We start from the raw sequence: 21,319 nt of genomic DNA on the forward strand, positions 1-21,319 counted from the left end.
GAACCCAGAATCCAAGAAGGGAAGCCCTGGCTCTTCCCTGGGGTGGTTGTCAGGGTAAGGAGGGAGGAAAAATTGCTTTCCGGGTGGGCCCGTAGGATTTTCAGGTTGATCGCTCATCATATCTCATTGAAAAAAATTCCTGAAGTGTCTCTAAGTATCTTCTTATTCCTGCCATTAGCCAGTCTTTCAGACGCGGCACAGAAAGAATTTGGCAACAGTCCTTTGTTTAAAATGAAGACGTTGAGGGCAGCCTGGGGGGGGTTCAGTGGTTTAGCACCGCCTTCGGCCCAGGGCTTGATCCTGGGGACCGGGATCGAGTCCCAGGTCGGGCCCCCATTCTCCCTCTGCCTGTCTCTCTGCCTCCCTCTCTGTGTCTCTCATGACTAAATAAATAACATCTTAAAAAAAAAAATCGAGCAGGTAGTGCAGTCCCCTTGAGGGGAAAGGCTTCATCAGTTTTGTTCACCAAGTATTCTTGGCATCTGTACCGTTCCTCACGTACAGTTGATGCTCGGTAAAAGAATGATTGAATGAGTAAGGAATCGACCAAGCTAGCCATCCGATGAGGACGCGTACAAGGGGTCATATCCTCCTCCCTTCAATATTGCGTTCTAGTGTTTCTTGTGAAAATGAATAAACACACATGCCTTGAAGTGTCATTCCCCGTCCTCGTGACTGTCCTTCTGGTAACTAGACTTACAGTTTCACTTACTCTTTCCAGTTCACCTCGAAGACAACTTTTGACTTACGGTGACCAAATTTCTACCCTAGCAGGCTTCTAAGATTATTCTTGCTCTCAGCGGTCAAACCTAACAAATACCTCTTGGTCTAGTGAGTCTTTATTCAGGGCCTGCGAGGCCCCCAGCCTGGGGCTAAAGCGCGTTGGTTGGTAAAGTTCGTGGAGGTGTTCCTGCCTCCACTGACCCAAGCTCTGTGGGCCTTTGAGGACCCGGTCTTTAACCTCCTAGATCTCCTCCTCTACTAACTCCGGCCCCAGGAATTCAAAGATTTAAGGTCAGGTCTCCATAACTTGATCTGTGGGATCATATTTTCTCTTGGGGTTTGCTGAAAGCAGAAGTGATAGCCTGACCATTTCTCATGGCACGAAGGGCGTTTGTAACTGGAGGACGCACTTTTTCCGTGGAAGTCCTGCCCGAATTACGGAAGACGGACTCAGCTCCTGCGCTGTCAGGATAATGCCGGACTTCTCCTAAACATTCCTGCCCACGTGTGATTTTCCAGCCTTTGCCTCTGAAATGAGGCCAAAGGGAAAACCCAGGGCCGGGGCTCTGGGAAGGGAGACATAAACTCAGTTGTTAGCAAATCCTTATACATTTTTTGTTTGTTTGTTTGGGTCAGTTTATTTTTTTATTTAAAAAAATTTTTCTCTCTCTCTATGTCTATCATAAATAAATAAATCTTTAAAAATTTTTTTAAAATATTTTATTTATTTATTTGAGGGAGAAATAGCAAAAGAGCATGAGCAGGTGCAGGGAGAGAGAAGGAGGCTCCCCACTGAGCAGGGAGTCCATCACCAGGACCCTGAAATCACGACCCGAGGAAGGCAGATGCTTAACCAACTAAGCCATTCAGGTGCCCCTGTTTGGATCAGTTTATTTATATTTTTAATTAAAAAAAAAGATTTTATTTATTCATGAGAGACACAGAGAGAGGCAGAGACACAGGCAGAGGGAGAAGCAGGCTCTTTGCAGGGGGCCCGATGTGGGACTTGATCCTGGGATCTTGGGATCATGACCTGAACAGAAGGCAGGTGCTCAACCATTGAGCCCCCCCAGGTGCCCCTAGGGAGGGGTTGTTTGAACAAATGTCCATCAGAGGGAAGCAAAAGTTTAGGATAATGACAGCTTCTCAGTGGCTGAGTTGAGGGGTTGGTTGATTTCTTGTAGAAGATACAGGCATTTTTTTTATCGAGGCCTGTAACCAATGATTTTTTGCAGTGAGATACTTTTTTTTAATTTTTTAATATTTATTTATTTATTTTGGAGAGGGTGAAGGGGCAGAGGGAGAGGGAGAGAATCTCCAGCAGACTCCCCTCTGAGAGAAGAGCCCAACGTGGGGCTTGATCCCAGGACCCTGAGATCGTGACCTGAGCGGAAATCAAGAATCAGACGCTTAACTGACTGAGCCACCCACGTGCCCCTCCAGTGAGGTTCTTCCATTAGGGTCTGTGACTGACGGTTCTTCCTGGAATCCACATTGAGCGGCGGGCTCTCCCTTCCACACCCTCCTTCTAGCACCCAGAGTCCCCTTCACTGAGGTTTCTCTTTATTAATTTTCACACTGTGAACCTTAAACTGCTCTAAAAGATAAAGTCTGGTCAAAAGGTAAAACGTCCCGTGGTAAGATGAATAAGTACTTGGGCTGTAACCATAGCGTGATGACTACAGTTAACGCTGCTGTAGGATATATTTTTTAGATATATAAAAGTTTCCATCATAAGGAAAAAAACATTTTTCCTGTTTCCCCTTTTCTTCTTGTATCTATACAAGATGATGATGGATGTTGACTAAACTCACTGTGATCATCATTTCACAACGTATCGTAGGTCAAGCAGTTATGCCGTATGGGTTAAACTCACAGTATCGTATGTCAGTTGTATCTCAGTAAAACTGAAAGAAAAAGAAATGAAATCTATTAAAAAACAAACCTGAAACATGCATAAGCTTACTTAGTTCTAGGTACAGATCTAGTAATAAAAATAATAGTATTGGCATTTGTGATTCAGGAAAAAAAAAAAAGGTGAGTCCCCGCTGATCCCCCTGGATCCCTTAAAGAGTGCCGTGGAGCTGGGAACTCGGAGAAAGCCTGGGAAAGGGGGGTCTGGTGGTGCGTCCACGCCTTGACAGCTGGAAATTTGCATGAATGGGCCTGAATGTGTCAAGAGACAGATGGTTTCACTTAGTGGCATTTTTCGCTCCTTTTAAGGTCCTGTTAGTGTTGCTTCTATTTGACATAGAATGTGTGATTTTAGGGTGACGTTGATGGGGAAAATTGTTACTGCAATAACGAGCCGCTGCTAAAGGTACACGCTTTCTGTTATGAGATGAATAAGCCCTGGGGGTCAGCCGTACAGCGTGGGGACTACAGTTAATGACACTGTGTGGCCTACCTGAACTTTGCTAAGAGAGCAGACCTGACATTCTCATCGCACACACACACACACACACACACACGCGCGCACACACACGAGGTAACTGTGGGGATGGGTGTATTAACCTGACTGTGGCAATCGTTTCACAAACCATACATGTGTCAGATCACGTTGTACGCTAAAACACATACATTTTGTTTGTCGATTATACTTTGATAAAGTGGAAAACAAATCTGCTGTCAAAGGACTATTTTCTATAATCTTTTCTTATTCTTTTTCTTAAATTTAAAATCAATTAAATTAACTATAGTGTATTATTATTTTCAGAAGTAGAATTTAGCAATTCATCAGTTGCATATAACACCCACTGCTCATTCCATCAAGTGCCTCCTTAGTGCTCATCACCCAATTACCCCTTCCCCCCTCCCACCTCCACCCACCAGCGACCCTCAGTTTGTTCCCTAGAGTTAAGATCAAAGGACTATTGACTTGCATCTTAACATGGAACCTCAGACCTCAAAGATGAGACCCAGTTAAAAAGGAAGCTGTCCCTGAAGATCTCCTTTTCAAGGACTGGTCAGAGTTTGGCATTTCTGGTTGGGAGCATCTTGAAGTGTTTGACACCAGTGAACCTGTTTGCTGGGATTGAAATGTTCAGGTGATTTTTATTCTGTCTGGAAGTAGGTTTTTTTTTTTTTTTTTTTTTTTTTTGGAAGTAGGTTTTGATGCAGATTCTGATTCAACAGGTTTGGGATAAGGCCTGAGATTCAACATTTCTAACAAGCTCCCTGGTGTCTTAGACACTCAGGTTACCATAAAAAAAAAACAAAAAAAAACAAAAAAAGACCATAGACTGGAAATATATTTCCGGTTTATTTTAACAGAAATATATTTTCTCAGAGTTCTTAAGATGAGATGAGGGTGCCAGCACAGTCACGAGCTGGTGAGGACTCTCTTCCTGGCTTGTAGATGGCTACCCTCTCACTATGTTCCTACTTGGCAGTGACAGAAAGCTCTGGTCTCCTCCTCTTCTTAGAAGGACACTAATCTCATGCTGGCTCTACCCTCATGACCTCACCTCAACCTGATTACCTCCCAAAAGTCCCAACTCCCAAACCATCACAGATGCTTCAACATAGGACTTGGGCGGGGGTGGGGGGACAAAATTCAGTCCATAGTGCCAGATGCTGCTGCCACCGTTCTGCAGAACTACTCTGAGTGGCAAGGTCCTAAAAGAAACTTTGTATTCTTGTGACATTTTGAAGGGCCCAAACTTAACACTAAGATACTCCATCCAAGAAATCGAAATTGTTAAGCGATCTAAATTTCATGAATATAATAAGTAGTTTGGTAAAGTCATTGTTGCTCTTGTAGTAGGGTTGCACCACCTGTCTCAAATTGTCATTTGTGAGATTCTTAGATGTTGTGAGATGGCCTTAAATATAGGATTTATGCAAACGCAGTTACATGGCCTCTTACTGATTCGATGAGATGTTCATAATGACATAATAAAGGGCCTTTCCAATGAGATTTTATCATTAAACGCCATTGATATTAAAGGAGCAGCTTCCAATATAAATTATCTTTGATCACAAATTTCTTGCCAACATGATCAATAGAACAGAGGCAATTCAGTTTTACCAAGTGTGGAGAGTTTCAGATAAGATGCTTTAATGTGCTTCAGTATTTATATTAATTGCGGTGGGCATGGGATGAAAGTAAACTATCATCACAGATCAATAATTTTGAAATATCTTCTCAAGTTTCTCTGTCAAAGTTGTTGTGAATGCTATGCAAACGTCAAGATCATAATGATCATATAGTTGGAGTTGCTGGAAGCGGCTTCATCTGCGTCCAGTGTTTTCCACTCACTTTCCTTTGGCAAATACTTGTTGAGGGCTTCTGTGTGCTCGGAACTGTGCTAGGTATTAGTGGCATGGCAATGAAAAGTGCAGATGTGGTCTCTGTTCACAAACATATACGATAACTGAAACAAAAGTTATAAATGAATCCTTTGTTCTAAGACTAAAACTAAAAAAGGAGAGAGGAAGACTTGGAGCATCTAATGTGCCCTGTTGATGTACCAACTATTCGATACTAAAGAAAGAAGCCACTTTGTGGAAATCCCTCGTGGTTGGATCATGGAGTCCATCCCTGGACTTGCCATTGCTCAGTGGCTCTGGTTCTTCCCAAGGACACAGTCTTGGCCTTGCCAAAGCTTATGCATAGTTGCTGAAACAGTATGAGTCATTTGAGGAAAATTCTGAGTTACACATTTTCAGTTCAGAATTTTATTTCCCCCTTGAATTTTTTTTTTTTTTTTTTTTTTAGCAAACCACATGGAAACCACACTTTCCAGAATTCCTGGCACGGCACATATCGTGGCTAAGGAGATGCCCAGGAAAGCCTGCTGGCTGCTTCTGGTCGGACCCCCACAGAGTATTAGCATCTTGGAAGGTCACTGCTGGTCCATCCATTATACATTTATCAATCAAAGGGAAACAATATTTTGGGGATAGAATCAAACCAGCCACAAGAGAGCAATTACAGATGAGAATGGTATTCCATTCATTTACAACAGCCGGTAGACCTGCATTGAGAACTGGGGTTGGTCACCTGTACAGGCACGTCTTTTTTTTTTTTTTAATTCTTTATTTAAATTCAATTTAGTGGGCAGCCCGGGTGGCTCGGCGGTTTAGTGCCCAGGATCGAGTCCTACGTCGGGCTCCCTGCATGGACCCTGCTTCTCCCTCTGCCTGGGTCTCTCTCTCTCTCTGTGTATCTCTATGAATAAATAAATAAAATCTTAAAAAAATAAATTCAATTTAGTTAACATGTACTTAACATATATTGTATTCTTAGTTATTAGGGGTAGAATTTAGTGATTCATCAGATGCATATAACACCTAGTGCTCATTACATCAAGTGCCCTCCTTAATGCCTAACACACAATTACCCCTTTCCAGCTACCCACCTCCCCTCCAACAACCTTTAGTTTGTTTCTTGGAGTTCAGTGTCTCTAATGATTTTCCTCCCTCTCAATTTTCATCTTTTTTTATTTTTCCTTCCCTTTCCCTATATCATCTGTTTCTTAAATTCCATGTATGAGTGAAATCATATGGTTTTTGTCTTTCTTTGGCTGAGTTCGCTTAGCATAATACCCTCTAGTTTCATCCACATTGTTGTAAATGGCAAGATTTCATGTTTTAAAAGATTTTATTTATTTCTTGAGAGAGAGTGCAAGCAGGGGGAGGGGCAGAGGGAGGAGGAGAGAGAGAATCCCAAGCAGACTTCACACTCAGCTCAGAGCCCAATGCAGGCCTCGATCCCCTGACCTTGAGATCATGACCTCAGCCAAAATCAAGAGTTGGTCACTTAACTACTGAGCCAGCCAGTTGCCCCAAGATTACATTCTTTTGGATGGCTGAGTATATCTCACATATTTTTTATCCATTCATCTATTGATGGACATCTGGGCTCTTTCCATAGTTTGCTGCTATAAACATTGGGGGTGCAGGTGTCAGTTTGAATCACTATGTTTGTATCTTTGGATAAAATACCCAGGAGTGTAATTCCTGGGCCATAGGGAAGCTCTATTTTTAACTTTTTGAAGAACCTCCACACTGTTTTCCAGAGTGGCTGCACCAGCTTGCATCCCTACCAACAGTGTAAGAGGGCTCCCCTTTCTCCACATCCTTGAAACATCTGTCATTTCATCACTTGTTATTTTTAACCATTCTGACTGGTGTGAGGTGATAGCTCATTGTGGTTTTGATCTGTATTTCCCTGGTGCTGAATGATGTTGAGCACTTTTTGTGTGTCTGTTGGCCATTTGTATGTCTTCTTCAGAGAAATGTCTGTTCATGTCTTCTGCCCATTTCTTGATTGGATTATTTGGGATTTTTTGGATGTTGAGTGTCATAAGTTCTTTATAGATTTTTGGATACTAGCTCCTTATCTGATAAGACATTTGCAAAGATCTTCTCCCATTCTGTAGGTTGCCTTTTAGTCTTGTTGACAGGCACATTCTTGATGAGACAGATCAAACAAATAAATTAGCACCTTGTCTGTTAAGTACAGAAGCAAACTGAGGGAGCTGGGTGTTCTGAAGAGACATAACCGGATGCTGCTCTACTTCATGTACTTTTCCCCTTATCTACATACTGTCCCTGGGGAACCTCATCTGATCCCGTGGCTTTAAATGCCATCCTATACCAGGTAGTGTAGCCAGGTGGTAATGAGCTTGGGCTCTGGGGTCAGGCTGCCTGGGGTTTTCTTCTGGTTTTACTGCCACTGGTTGAAAACTATGGGGAAATTTTCTGTTTCCTCATCATTAAAATGAAGATAATCGTGCAGCGCCAACTTCATAGGGATTTTGAGAGTGTAACTAAGGAAATATTCATAAATTGCTTAGATAGTGTCTGGCACATTGTAAACACCCGATAAATGTTAATTGGATGCCAAGTCCTCCCAAATCTCTATTTCTTGTCCTGATTTCTTCCCAGAACCTGGATCCATAAATCTAAGTACCTATATGACTTCTTCACGAAGACATCTAAGAGCCATGTCAAACTCAATATGGCCAAAGAGAACTGGTTCCTTGCTTACAACTGCTTCTTCACTGGTGATCATGTTGCGTTAAGAACATCTCTGTCCACTTCCTAGCTCAGACTAAAACCAGAGGAATTGTCCTTGATTCCTGTCCTGTCTTCCTTCCCCGCGTCCAGTCCTCCCTGTTCCCAGAACATGCCATGCTCATTTTCAGTGAAGGCCCTTTGCATTCGGCATTCTCTGCCTGGAATGCTTACCGCTTGATCATCACTTACAGGCTCTCGTCATTCAGATGTCAGCTTAATGTCACCTCATAGAGAGGCTTCCTATAAACAACTGTCATAACCAAAAAAGATAAAGATAGTGTTTCTCTCTGGGGTAGAAGGCAATGAGTCAACCAGGCTTGTGTGTCAGGAAGCAAAGCTTTGCACTTATTTTTAGTTTTAAATGACTGCTGGTAGCCCAAGACCAAGCAGACAGACTCCTGGTTTGTCTGCCCAAAGCTCTATTTCTCTCCTCCTGCTAACATGACTTTCAGCTCTGCAGTGTCTTGACTAAGTGGCTGCTGCTGTGGGGGCTGGCTGGAGCACTGGCACCGTCACAGCCCTTCCGCCTCCCACTCAAAGGAAGACGAACAGCAGCCAAACACCCCTGGGCAGCTTGCTTCAATCTTAGCCCCACTGACAGAAGGAAGAGCGGGGACCCATGCTCTTGCCCATCGCTTGGATGAGAGCACTTGCTCTCAGATCCCGGGGAGCCTCTCCTACGCCCTAACGCAGCCCACAACGGCCTCTTGTACTTTCTCTTCTGGAAAGCCGTGTTTCTGGCAGCTTCTCGTCTTCATGGTCAAAACTGTTAACAACTGTCAAGGATCTGAGATTTTTTTCCCCATTTGCAAGCTAACAGCTCTGTCTGCCGTGTTTCATGGATGCGGACAGAAGACACAGAGCCCTGGGTCAGAGACGAAGGACTTCATCTCTCATGGGCCAGCAGGTGGCAAGAATTCATGTTCGCGTTGGCCCCCTTGCCTCCAGGTCCCACCGGCTGGTGCTGAGGAGCCCCGTGAATGCTCCGCACGTAGTAGGTGCATGTCACAGCTGAGGGACCCCTGGGTTTTAAAATACATTTACACGAAACACAAATATCTTCATACTCTGCCATTTCATTTAGTTTCCTAGACTTTCTTTTACCAATCTTCAAATTTTGTTTTTAAGGCTCCAACCAGGCAGCCGACGTGTTAGATGTCGCTCCTAAGTAGTGCAGATGTGTTCCTCAGGCCGTCTTCCAAAGTGGACGACTTGGTGTGCTGCTTGGGGTGCTTCCCAGCAGAGAGATTTTCTGTCATCCGGACTTCAAAGCTGCCACTGAGTGGGTTGTAGCAGAGAGGCCATTCTTTTCCCGTTAGAGCTCGAGTACAGATCCAATCCCATATATTTTCCTCCTCCATGAATGGCTTAGAGGGAGCTCACCAGGAGCCCATAGGTGTGGGGTGAAGGGAAGAGATGGAGAAGCATATGGAGCAGTTACTAAGCCACTTACCTATGCAGCTTGCTTGATCCTCTGCACCTGCTCAGGCCCAGTCTGGCATCCTCCACTTGTTTCCTAACGGATTGATGTGAGGCACGCTCAGGTGTATACTTGGTGGTTCAGATAATACCGTGTTCATGATGGGCAGTTTGTGTTGTGTGACACTTTGGTGTCCCAGGGCAGACTTTCAGTCCCCACCAGCCCCCAGGAGCTAGCCTGGGACTGCTTTTCAAAAGGAGAAAGGATGTCAACACAAGTGGCCACTAGCGTACAGTAAATCTCTAGGAAATTCAGACTGCTAACGGGAGAAAAAATCGATCTAAATTTGATTACAAATAAATAAAGAGACTTCAGGCCCAACTTTTTATTTTGTAAAAAAGGTAAAAACGACAAAAGGATTTGTCGTTTAAAAGGTTGGAAGAAATCCTTTTGTCCCAAACTCTATAAAGCTATTTTTTAAAAAAGATTTTATTTACTTATTTTGAGAGAGAAAGAGAGAGAGAGAGAGAGAGAGCATGAGCAAGGGGGAGGGGCAGAGGCAGAGGGGGAGAGAATCCCAAGCAGACTTCCTGCTGAGTGTGGAGCCTGATGCAGGGCTCGATCCCAGGACCCTGAGACCATGACCCAAGCTGAAACCAAGAGTCAGATGCTCAACTGACTGTGCCACCCAAGTGCCCCTAAATAAGTGGTATCTATATATATTGGTTCTTTTATATCAACCTTAGGACATGTTGCACATTATGTGGACCTACAGAGTTAATGCAATTTTATGATCTATGTAAAGTTTTAAGAAGTTATTGTATTTCTGACAATTTCTTAATATTGTTATAGTATGGCCTCTGAATATGTTAATTATATTTTCTAAGATTCTTAGTTGACTTTGTGCTGTAATATTGAACTTATTAGTTAAATAAATCTTTGGCAACTTTTATTTATTATTATTATTTTTTTTCTTTGGCAACTTTTAAATAAATTAAAATTGAGAGAGGTAACAAAATAGTGCCTACCCACTACCCAGGGCTCATGTGTGTTTTTACCCTCTACGTTCTTATCTACCGGAAGCATTTTCTTCTGCAAAACATTCACATCAAGATGATGATATCAGTCAATGTATTTTCTTATAAAATACTTGATAAGATTATGGTTTATAAGTGAGAGTTTGAAAGGTTTACATAAATAGTCATTAAAAATATTGTTTTGGGGGCGTCTGGGTGGCTCAGTCAATTAAGCATCTGCCTTTGGCTCAAGTCATGATCTCAGGGTCTTGGGACCGAGCCCAACATGGGGGCTCTCTGCTCAATGAGGGAGCCTGCTTCTCCTTCTGCCCCCCCAACCCTCAGGCTCTGTGTCTCACTCTCTCTCTTGCTCTGAAATAAATAAATAAATAAAATATTTTTAAAATATATTGTTTTGAGTACTAAGTAAGGTGAATGTCATACTAAGGGTGTGAAATAACAGAGAAAAATGTGTATATTTACACGGGTCTCTGCCCCTGGTTCCCGACCCAGAGCTCCGAAATCCCTTAGAATTTCCTGGGTGACAGGAGTGTCTTTTGTTCTAATGAGGTGACTCTGGGTGGGCCCCTGAATGGGTGCCGGTCACCAGAAAGACAGAGCCCTGATTAGATACCAGGAATTTTCAGCCCCACCCCCATTCTCTGGAGAGGGGAGAGGAGCTGGATATGGAGTTAATGGTTCCTCACGACTATGTGGTGAAGCTTCTGTAAAAATCCCAAAGGGGGCACCTGGGTGGCTCAGTGGTTGAGCATCTGCCTTCAGCTCAGGGTGTGATCCTGGTGTCCTGGGATTGAGTCCCGCATCGAGCTCCCTGCACGGAGTCTGCTTCTCACTCTGCCTGTGTCTCTGCCTCTCTCTGTGTCTGTCATGAATAAGTGAAATAAAATCCTTAAAAATAAATAAATAAATAAATAAATAAATAAATAAATAAATATCCCAAAGGGACGGGGGTCACAGAGCTTCTGGGTTGGTGAACACATTCATGGGTCAGGAGGATGGTGCACCCAAGCTCCACGCACACAGCAACCCTCCCACACCTCGCGCCCATGTATCCCTCATCTGGCTGCTCATCTGTATCCTGTATGATCATCTGTAGGCCCTAATAAACTGGCAAACGTAAATAGTCTTTCCCTGAGTCCTGTGTGTCATTCTAGGAAGTTACTGAATCCAAAGAAGGAGTCATGGGAACCCTGACCTATGGTCGATTGTGCAGAAGCAGAGGTGAAATCCTGGGACCTGGGTTAGCACCTGAAGTGCGGGCAGTCCTGTGAACTCAGCTCCCAACTTGTGGGATCGATGCTGCGCATAGGTAGAGAGCATCAGACCTCAACTGGTGGGTTAGTTTGAGCAGCTGATGCCTGGGAGGATTGCTCCATGGGTGGAAAACCCACACGACTGGTGTCAGAAGTGAAGGCCTGTGAATGTGATGATCATGTGAGTAGCCAGAGGAGGGGTTTTTCCTTTATAAAGTACATCGAAATTTTTTTTTTTTTTAATGTGTAAACTTGAGATAGGAGGACTTGCAGCTCAAGAAATGAAAATTCGCCTCTGCTGTGTGGTCCGTGCTCCCCTTCTCCCGTCGAGAAGGGTCTTTCTGTTTGTCTGTGTCCCTGGTGGTAACACACTGCCTCCCCAGAGCCGGCTTTCTTAAAATAGACTATGGTTTTGGCTACCTCATAAATCGTAAGAACGGGAGTTTCTCACTTCTGGACAAATGAACATTTCTCAGGCTTCTTTCTGACTTTCTGTTTTGCTTGCTATAAAATGGTTAGTTTGGTTAATCACACCTCTGGGGCTGTGGCCATTTCTCTGCACAGCTATTTTCATACTTACCTTAAGAGCTCACTCTGTTCCCCCAGCAATTCTATCAACTATTGCTCTTCTCCAAAAATCAGGTCCCGCATTCAGAATTCCTGGAGGTTACTATGGTGCTTTGTTTTGTTTATTTTCCACCTAGATCATCTTTGGGGGCAGCGTTTGGGGCACCTCTGGTGGCTGCTGGCTGACACCAAGCTTGTGGGGCTTATCGCATGGGACACATGAACGAAGAAGAGGTTCCGTGAGTTATTAGGAATGGCTGGTTTGCTCTGTGTGTCCAGAGTTGTTCAATGACAATGTACACATTATTCTGCCATCAGGAGAGGGTAAGAAAAAAAAAAGGAGGGGGTAAGAAGGCCCATCCTCCCTCATGGGGCCTTTGCTAAATACTTGGGTTGATTCACCTGCTTATGCTTTACTGATTGTGTATACCTTTGCATCTTTAGAGTAGGTTCATAAATAAGTGCTTGTGACCAATGACGGTCAGCAAATGATTTCTAAAAGACGTTATCTCTTAGTTTGTAATATCTTTCTCTACTCATAGTTATTAGGGCACATATTTTATGGGAGAGATTATAAAATTGGAAACCTCACTATGTATTCACTGCCCTGAGATTCAATGCTGTCCCTGCCCATTTCCTTTTTCTTTTTTTTAAAGGAAAGCTTTTTTTAAAAAAGAATTTATTTATTTATTTGAGAGAGAGAGTGCAAGAGCGAGAGCATGAGCAGAAGGAGGGGTAGAGGGAGAAGCTGATTCCCCACTGAGCAAGGAACCTGACTTGGGGCTCGATCCCAGGACCCTGGGATCATGACCTGAACCCAAGGCAGATGCTTAACCGACTGAGCCACCCAGGCACCCCCCCTCCCGGTCCATTTCTTAAAGGAAGGCAATATAACATCAAGGCAGAATTTGAGAAAGCCGAACTGGCCAAGGATTGTGCCAGTTTGTTTATCCAAACTACAGAGGCCACATGTTCCGGCCACCATTTTAATGAACTTGAGTGTTATAGCAAATAGAAGGCTCAGACTCTTTCCACATGAAATAGGGTTGGGTAGGTCCATGATCCGTCCGGTCACTAATGGCCAGACACTGTGAAATGTCCATGGCTGGATAATGTGGGAATTTATTATAAACCCTTAAGGGCAATTCATTCAAGGTTCAGGAAGCCCTAATTCAGTGCATTCAAATGAAGCTGCATTCCAGAAGAGTCCCTTGAGCTTTGCCGAGAGAGAGGGGGTCTAATCAAGTCCAAGGTTATGAAGGCCTCTGTTTTAGGTCCATGCCTGTCATCATGAGGCAACATCGTCCCTACCCATCTAAGCAACTGCTTGTTACTAATTTCTATTTTTCCTTAAAGGCAGAGGCTAACAACCAACCCACCTTTTCCCTGAGGTTCAGACCCGTGGGAGCCTTGCAGGAAGCTGGAATGGTCTCCTGAGACCCAAGGAAGCTGGGAGACCTGCTCTAATCTCAGCTCTAAAACCCAAACGCTTTTCCAGACTCCCTCCAACTAAGTACCAGGCCGCAACGGCCGGCGTGAGAAATCTCCAGCAGGACAGCACTCGGCCTGCCCGTTTGTTGGAAGAAAGTCTCGCTTCTGACTTCATTTTTGTGTTCCTAAGTCATAATTGTGAGTTCAAGAATCTCAGTTTTGCGCCAGGACCCTGGGGCCAGGAAAAGCATGGCTTAAATTCTTTGTGGAGGAACTCAGGTGTTCCGCTCACATCTGACATGTGTGCAAGGCGGTGCTGCTTCTCTCCTGATTCCTGGTGGCTGCGTCGCCTCCCGTGTTGTCGTGGCGACGGCACTGCCTTTGTGATGAATGATGACACACTAACGTGGACACAGAAGAGGATAAAGACAGCCCTAGGGCTTCGCATAGGATCGTGTGCACCTTCAGAACACACTCAGATCACCTTTCTTTTGCACCTTTCTGAAACCCCGTGAAGAAATGCGAGCGAAGAGAATGAGACCAGATAACGTGACTAACACGGATCACTTATTTGCAAGGTGCCGGGCATCGTTCCAAGCTACTTCTATAGTTAGGAGTGCTTCCCCTGGATTTACATCTGCACCTTACAGCAACTCTGATGCAGGTGCTACTACCGCAGCTGCCTACAGATGAGGAGACAGGTGTGTCAATCACAGATTACGCTATCAGGTCACTGCGGCGCAGGGCCCTGGCCAGGCTGGGATTTAAACCCGCAGCCCGCCTCTCTTCAGACCCTGACACCTAACAACCAGCCCACACTGCTGCTCGAGAGGATCAGGGGTAAAGAGCTCTGTGTGGTCCCAGAAGACAGTTTGGAACCTAATTAGTCATCTTAGAAGCTAGGTTTCCTCACTCCTGTCCAACATACCTTTATTCTTGTCATTTTTTAAAGATTTATTTGAGAGAGAGAGAGAGAGTGCAGACATAGCCGGAGGGGGAGAGGGAGAGGATCTCTAGCAGACTCCCTGCCGAGCGTGGAGCTCAACGTGGGGCTCGATCTCACGACCCTGAGATCACGACCAGAGCTGAAATCAAGAATCGGACGCTCAACTGGCTGAGCCACGCAGGCGCCCCCCTTCTTTTCATTTTTTATGGTGAAACATACACAGATCCTAATGTATAAACAAATATATATTTCATACTGAACCATTTGAAGTTATCAATATTTGCTCAGATTTGACATGTATAAATGGCAATCTCACGACTTAATGTGCTATCTGCTATTTACTGAACTGGTAAAGTTAAGGCAAAGGCTAATATAAACACCACCCAGTTGAAAGAAAGAGCGTTGCCTGCACATGCATCTCCCCCTGAGATGCCCCCCCGTGTCTCTCTGGGTGACACCACTCTGAGTTTCTGTGGTAATCTTCATTTTCCTCATGTTGGCATCCCTAAAGAATGTAGCTTATTTTTGCTTGCTATGTCCTGATATAAATGGATCGTACCCCACGTGTTCTTTTGAGACTTGCTTTTCTCATTCATTACTCTGTTGGTGCAATTGAGCTGAATTGCTCATGCAATTATAGTTTTTTGGGGTCGTTGTATAATATTACATTATATGAATAAATCACTGTTTATCCGTCCTGCTGTTGCTGTTGAAGAGCACTTGGGCTGTCTTGGGTTTGAGCTCATAAGCGTAGAGTTTCTGTGAACATTCTTGCATATGGTGCACTTGGCAGGGATCAGCTCAAGTGTAGGATGTACACCGATGGGTGGAATTACCAAGTGCAAGAAGAGACTAAATGGTTTATACCAATCATTCTCCACTCAGCAGATATAACTTATACTGAGTTTCCACTGCTCTGGGTTCTCTCTTACATGTAGTATTATCAGACTTTAATATTTAAGTTTTATTATCGGAGGGTGTGTAATGGTACTTTCTGGTGGTTTTAATTTGCATTTTTCTGGTAATTAAAGAGGCCGAGCAATTTGGATTTCCCCTTTGCCCTTTGGGAAATACCTATTCATGTCTTTGCCATTATTTTATTTTATTTTATTTTATTTTATTTTATTTATTTTATTTTATTTTATTTTATTTTATTTTATTTTATTTATTTTATTTTTCTCTTTATGTGCATATGTGTTTACAGGAATTCATTAAATGTATCTGGATATCAATTTTTTGTCAGTTACACATATTACAAATATCTTCTCCCAGTTTGTTCCTTGGGTTTTTACTTTCTTTATAATGTCTTTTAGGTGAACAGATTTAAAACATTTTAACATGTGATTATTGCTAATGCTTTTTGTATCTGGTATAAGAAATCCTTTCCTAGGGACGCCTGGGTAGCTAAGTGGCTGAGCATCTGCCTTCGGCCTAGGGCGTGACCCCAGGGTCCTGGGATTAAGTCCCATGTCAGGCTCCCTGCATGGAGCCTGCTTCTCCCTCTGCCTGTGTCTCTGCCTCTCTCTCTGTGTCTCTCATGAATAAATAAATAAAATCTTAAAAAAGAAATGCTCTCCTACACCAAGATCATGAAGATATTTTACTATCTCCTTTAAGATCTTTATATTTTTGCCTCTCGTGTCCAAATCTTTAATAATCCTGGAATTGAGTTTTGTGTATGGTGGCAGCTAGCAGGGTGCAGGGTCCAGTGTGATTCGATTTAAAAACCCATCCTTAAAAAAAATTAAAAAAAAAGTAAAATAAAATAAAAACCCATCCTTTTCCTGCTGATGCACACCACCACTTCTTCCCCCCCTTTTAAATTAAATTAAATTAAATTAAATTAAATTAAATTAAATTAAAATTTTTTTGGTAAAAATTTTTAAAAAGATTTATTTATGAGAGAGAGAGAGAGAGAGAGAAACAGAGACACAGGCAGAGGGAGAAGCAGGCTCCATGCAGGGAGTCCGATGCGGGACTTGATTCCAGGACCCTGGGGTCACGCCCCGAGCCGAAGGCAGGGGCTCAACCTCTGAGCCACCCAGGGATTCCCCCCCCCCTTTTAAAGGTTTTATTTATTTATTTGAGAGAGACAATGATCAGTGGAAAGGGGCAGAGAGAGAGAGAGAAGCAGACTCCCCACTGAGCATGCTAGATCCCAGCACACAGAGATCATGACCTGAACCGAGGGCAGACGCTTAACCGACTGAGCCACCCAGGCGTCCCCCACCACTTCTTTTATATATCTGTTGTCCATTGCTGTTCCTCCTAATGGTAATCAGTGTCCCCTGTTCAGATTTGAGAAGAGTGGAACTAGCAACGTTGTATACCTGTTCTTTCCTCTTCCCATTGATTGTTTACAAGTGGTTATTTTACAGGTGTGGTACTATGAAAATACTAAAGTATCATCAGTATTGAGTATTCCTTGGGTCACTTCCAGGCAGACTTGTAAGTTCCCTGGGACTGGTCGAGCGTCTGCCTTTGGCTCAGGGCGTGACACTGGGGTCCTGGGATTGAGTCCCACATTGGGTTCCCTGCCTGCTGGGAGCCTGCTTCTCCCTCTGCCCATGTCTCTGCTTCTCTCTGTGTCTCATGAATAAATAAAATCTTAAAAAAAAAATACCTGTGCCCCTTCAAAACAGTTTCCTTCACTTGCAAGCGAGGATGCCAATATCTACCTCATTTACTTTATAAACATGTTGGGAAGATCAAATGAAATATCACAAATACAAATAATAAAGTATTTTTTACAAGTAATAAAGTATTTTTAAATTTTTGTTCATTTATTTTAGAGGGGGAGAGAGTGAGAGAGCATGAGAGTGAGCACAAATGGGAGGGGTGGAGGGAGGGAGAGAATCTCCAGCAGACTCTTTGGTGAGCACAGAGCCCCACTCCAGGCTCCATCTTGCCACCCTGAGATCGTGACCTGAGCCGAAATCATGAGTCAGTGTCTTAACTAACCGAGCCACCCAGCTGCCCCACAACTGTGTTAATTTACTGAAAATCATTGAACTGTACACTTAAAACAGATGAATTTATGGTATGTGTGTTACAGCTAAAAAAAAAAATCTGTTTCTTAAGTCTCATAAAACCATACACTGTCACATTTTTTTTACATCATCACATTTTTAAGACAACGGATTTATTTGACAGTATACATTACATGACTTAAAGTATATGCTAAGATTTGGGATATTTTTAAGAGCTTAAAGAGATTTTAGGATTCAAATAAGAAACTAAATCAGTGCCTGGAAAATTATCTAGGATATATTAAAATATATCTAGGATATATTAAAAATGACATAAACTTTAAACACCATGAGTCAACCCTCAAGCTATTAGCTTATTCATTTAGAAATTACTTAGTTTTAAATTTACATACAGTAAAATTCATTTTGGAGTGTACCATTCTATGGGTTCTCACAAATGAGTAGTCATACAAGCACCACCGGAATCAAGATATGAAACAGTTCTATCACTCCCAAATTTCCCCTGTGCTACCCAATTACAGTCAACCCTTCTCCCCACCTAGAAACCCTGGCCACCACTGATTTGTCCTCTGTCCAGAATTGCCTCTGCAAGGACGTTATGTGATATATAAATATATACATTTATATGACATACAAATTTAGACTTAACCATTGTCCATTTTACTTTTTATAATTGAGATATAATTGATAACTTTACATTCCTTTGAGGCATACAACATGATTCAATATTTGTATATACTGTGAAATGATCATTGCAAGAAGTCTAGTTGACATCCGTCACCACACACAGTTGTAAATGTTTTTCTTGTAATGAGAACTTTTAAGATCTATTCTCTTAGCAACTTTCAAATATGCAATTAACCATTGACACCATGCTGTACATTACATCCCAATGACTTATTTATTTGTGACAGAGTTTGTACCCTTGGACCCCCTTCACCCATTTTGCCCACCCTTGTCTCTGGCTACCACCAATCTGTTCTCTGTATCCATAAACTTGTTTGTTTTGTTTTGTTTTGTTTTGGAGGGGGTTGTTTAGATTTCATATATAAGTGAAATTGGGCAATATTTTTCTCTCTCTGACTGACTTATTTTGCTTAGCATAATTAAGCTCGAGGTCCATTCATGTTGTGGGATTTTAGTTTTTGGATGATAAAAATAATGGTTATTTTAAGGTGGTAGGAATTTCCCTGCTGATACCCAGTCAGACTGAGAAGGGTGAGACAATATAGACAGGATGAGACTAATCTGAGTTCAGTCACACTCATAGGCTCACAGGCCGTTAGAACCAGAAGGGACCTCAGGGTCATTTAAACAAAATATTTATTATAAATATGAAGAAACTGAGTCTCAAGCTTGTGTCACTACTTGCACAATTGGCCTAGCACTCAGTGTATTAGGAGTCAGCTTCAGTATGCTTCCAGCTACTAGATTTCCAAGTTTGCTATTGTTGGCTTTGTCTGCCGGTCAGTTCCAGTACAAATTCTATTTTTTTCAAATATTTTATTTATTCATGAGAGACACAGAGAGAGAGAGAGAGGCAGAGACACAGGCAGAGGGAGAAGCAAGCTCCCTGTGAGGAGCCTGATGTGGGACTCGATCCCAGGATCCTGAGGTCATGACCTGAGCCAAAGGCAGATGCTCAACCACTGAGTCACCCAGGTGCCCCCTCCAGTACAAATTCTGCCTCTTTGCCACATCCCTGATTGCTGGTGATCAAAATAGTAGTAGTATAATAGATCACTAATAGCAGAAGAGAAGATGGTTTTGGATAACTATTTCATTAATTCCTGGCTCTGCATCATGAAACTGTAACATGCTCACTAATATTTATTTGACGACTATTCATTCTGCTGTTAGGCAAAGGGCCCAAGAGAAAACATATCATCTGGAATCAGGCTTTTTTAAAGAGTGAGAACTGGAAGGGCTCTTAGAAGTCATCTGAGGTCGTTCTGAGCATCCTTAGGCATCTCTGGAGCCTCTCAAGGGAGGGGTAAGGTGGGGAGCTCAGTGGTAGCTGTGCTACCTCCTCTATTAAACAACCTGCTATCATTACCATTCTTCTCAGAGGGCTTTGTAAACACTCCTTAAAAAAATTTATTTATTTATTTGAGAGACAGTGAGCAAGAGAGAGTGCACATGAACAAGGGTTGAGGGAGAGGGAGAAGCAGGCTTCCTGCTGTGCAGGGAGCCTGATGTGGGGCTCAATCCCAGGCCCCCAGGATCATGACCTCAGCCAAAGGCAGACGCTCAACCAATGGAGCCACCCAGGCGCCCCTTAAACCTTCCTTATAGCACCCATCTGCTAGTAGTAATGATATCTTTCAGCTTTTGTATTTCTGAAAAAGTATTTCAGCTTTGTGTTCAAAAGCTATTCTCACTAGGTATAGAATTCTCGGCTGACAGTTTTGTCCTTTACTCTTAAGATGTTGCTGCCCTGCCTTCTGGCTAGCACTGTTTCCCCTGAGTTTACTTTATCTTTATCTCTTTGTATTGAATGTATCTTTTATCTCTGGCTGCTTTTAAGCTCTCCTCTTTATCACTGGTTTGAAGCAACTTGATTATGGTGGACCCTGGCATAGTTTTCTTAAGTTACTTGTGGCTGGGAGTTTTTGAGCTTCTTGGATCTAGCCTCAATAACTTCATCAAACTTGGGAAATTTGACCCCTATTTTTTCTTTTTTTTTTTTGACCCCTATTTTTTCAAACTTTTTGCCTCTCCCCCACCTTTTCCTGGACTCCAGTTCCATGCACATTGATTGGTCCATGTAAAGTAGACCTCAAAATCAGTGCTTCCAGGTTTTTTTATTTTCAGTTTTTTTTAAAAGATTTTATTTATTTATTCATGATAGACATAGGGAAAGAGAGAGAGAGAGAGAGAGAGAGAGAGAGAGAGGCAGAGAGAGAAGCAGGCTCCATGCCAGGAACCCGATGTGGGACTTGATCCCGGGACTCCAGGACCACGCCCTGGGCCAAAGGCAGGCGCCAAACCACTGAGCCACCCAGGGATCCCCTTTATTTTCAGTTTTTAAAAAAAGATTTGAATTATTTATTCATGAGAGACAGAGAGGCAGAGACACAGGCAGAGGGAGAAGCAGGCTCCCCATGGGGATCCTGATGTGGGACTCGATCTCGGACCTCCGGGATCACAACCTGAGCCACAGGCAGATGCTCAACCACTGAGCCACCCAGGGGCCCCTTCCGTTTTTCTTTATGTGTCATTTTGAATAGTTTCTATTGCTGTGTCTTCTAGTTCACATATTGTTTTATGCAGTATTTAATCAGTTCTTAATTCAACCTAATTTATTTTTTTGATACCAGACATTGTATTTCTTTTATCTCTAGAAGTTCAGTTTGGGTTGGCTTATATCTTCTATGCTTCTCCTTAATAGACTGATGTTTTCTTCTAGTTTCTTGGACATATAGAATGTGTATAATCAGGGTTTAAATGTCTTTTTCTAGGACTTCTGCCATTTGTATCACTTTCTGTTTCTGTTTCTGTTTATATTTAATTTCCTTTTTTCCTCATTATAGGTCATATTTTCCTTCCTTTTTTTTGCATTGCTTGGTAGTTGTTTTTTTTTTCTTGGATTCCAGTTATTGTGAATTTTAGGTTATTGGGATTCTTCTAATTCTTTTTTTTCTAAAGATTTTATTTATTTATTCATTCATGAGAGACACAGAGGGAGAGGCAGAGACACAGGCAGAGGGAGAAGCAGGCTCCATGCAGGGAGCCTGATGTGGGACTCGACTCTGGGACTCCAGGATCACGCCAGGCTGAAGGCAGATGCTCAACCACTAAGCCACCCAAGCATCCCTCTCTCTTTCTTTTTTTTAAGAGTTTTTTTCTCCCTCTACTACTGTTGGGATGGTTTCCATTATTATGCCATCAAGCTTGCTGATCATTTCTTTGCATCTGTTAATCCC

At 42.8% G+C, this 21,319-nt stretch overlaps 2 long non-coding RNA genes across 2 annotated transcripts; one reads left to right on the forward strand and one right to left on the reverse strand.

Moving 5' to 3' along the window:
• Nucleotides 1–2,013: 2,013 nt before the first annotated feature.
• Nucleotides 2,014–12,331, reverse strand: LOC144307346 (uncharacterized). The gene is made up of 3 exons (XR_013374238.1): nucleotides 12,040–12,331; nucleotides 10,935–11,068; nucleotides 2,014–2,630 (listed from the first exon to the last, which is right to left on the reverse strand). It is a non-coding gene; the product is annotated as an uncharacterized LOC144307346 (long non-coding RNA).
• On the forward strand, nucleotides 11,994–15,099 carry LOC144307348 (uncharacterized). Its single transcript, XR_013374239.1, has 2 exons — nucleotides 11,994–12,350; nucleotides 13,383–15,099. It is a non-coding gene; the product is annotated as an uncharacterized LOC144307348 (long non-coding RNA).
• The last annotated feature ends 6,220 nt before the right edge of the window (nucleotides 15,100–21,319 follow it).

Source organism: Canis aureus, chromosome 38, assembly GCF_053574225.1.
Source record: "Canis aureus isolate CA01 chromosome 38, VMU_Caureus_v.1.0, whole genome shotgun sequence".
Classification (NCBI taxonomy): Eukaryota; Metazoa; Chordata; class Mammalia; order Carnivora; family Canidae; genus Canis; species Canis aureus.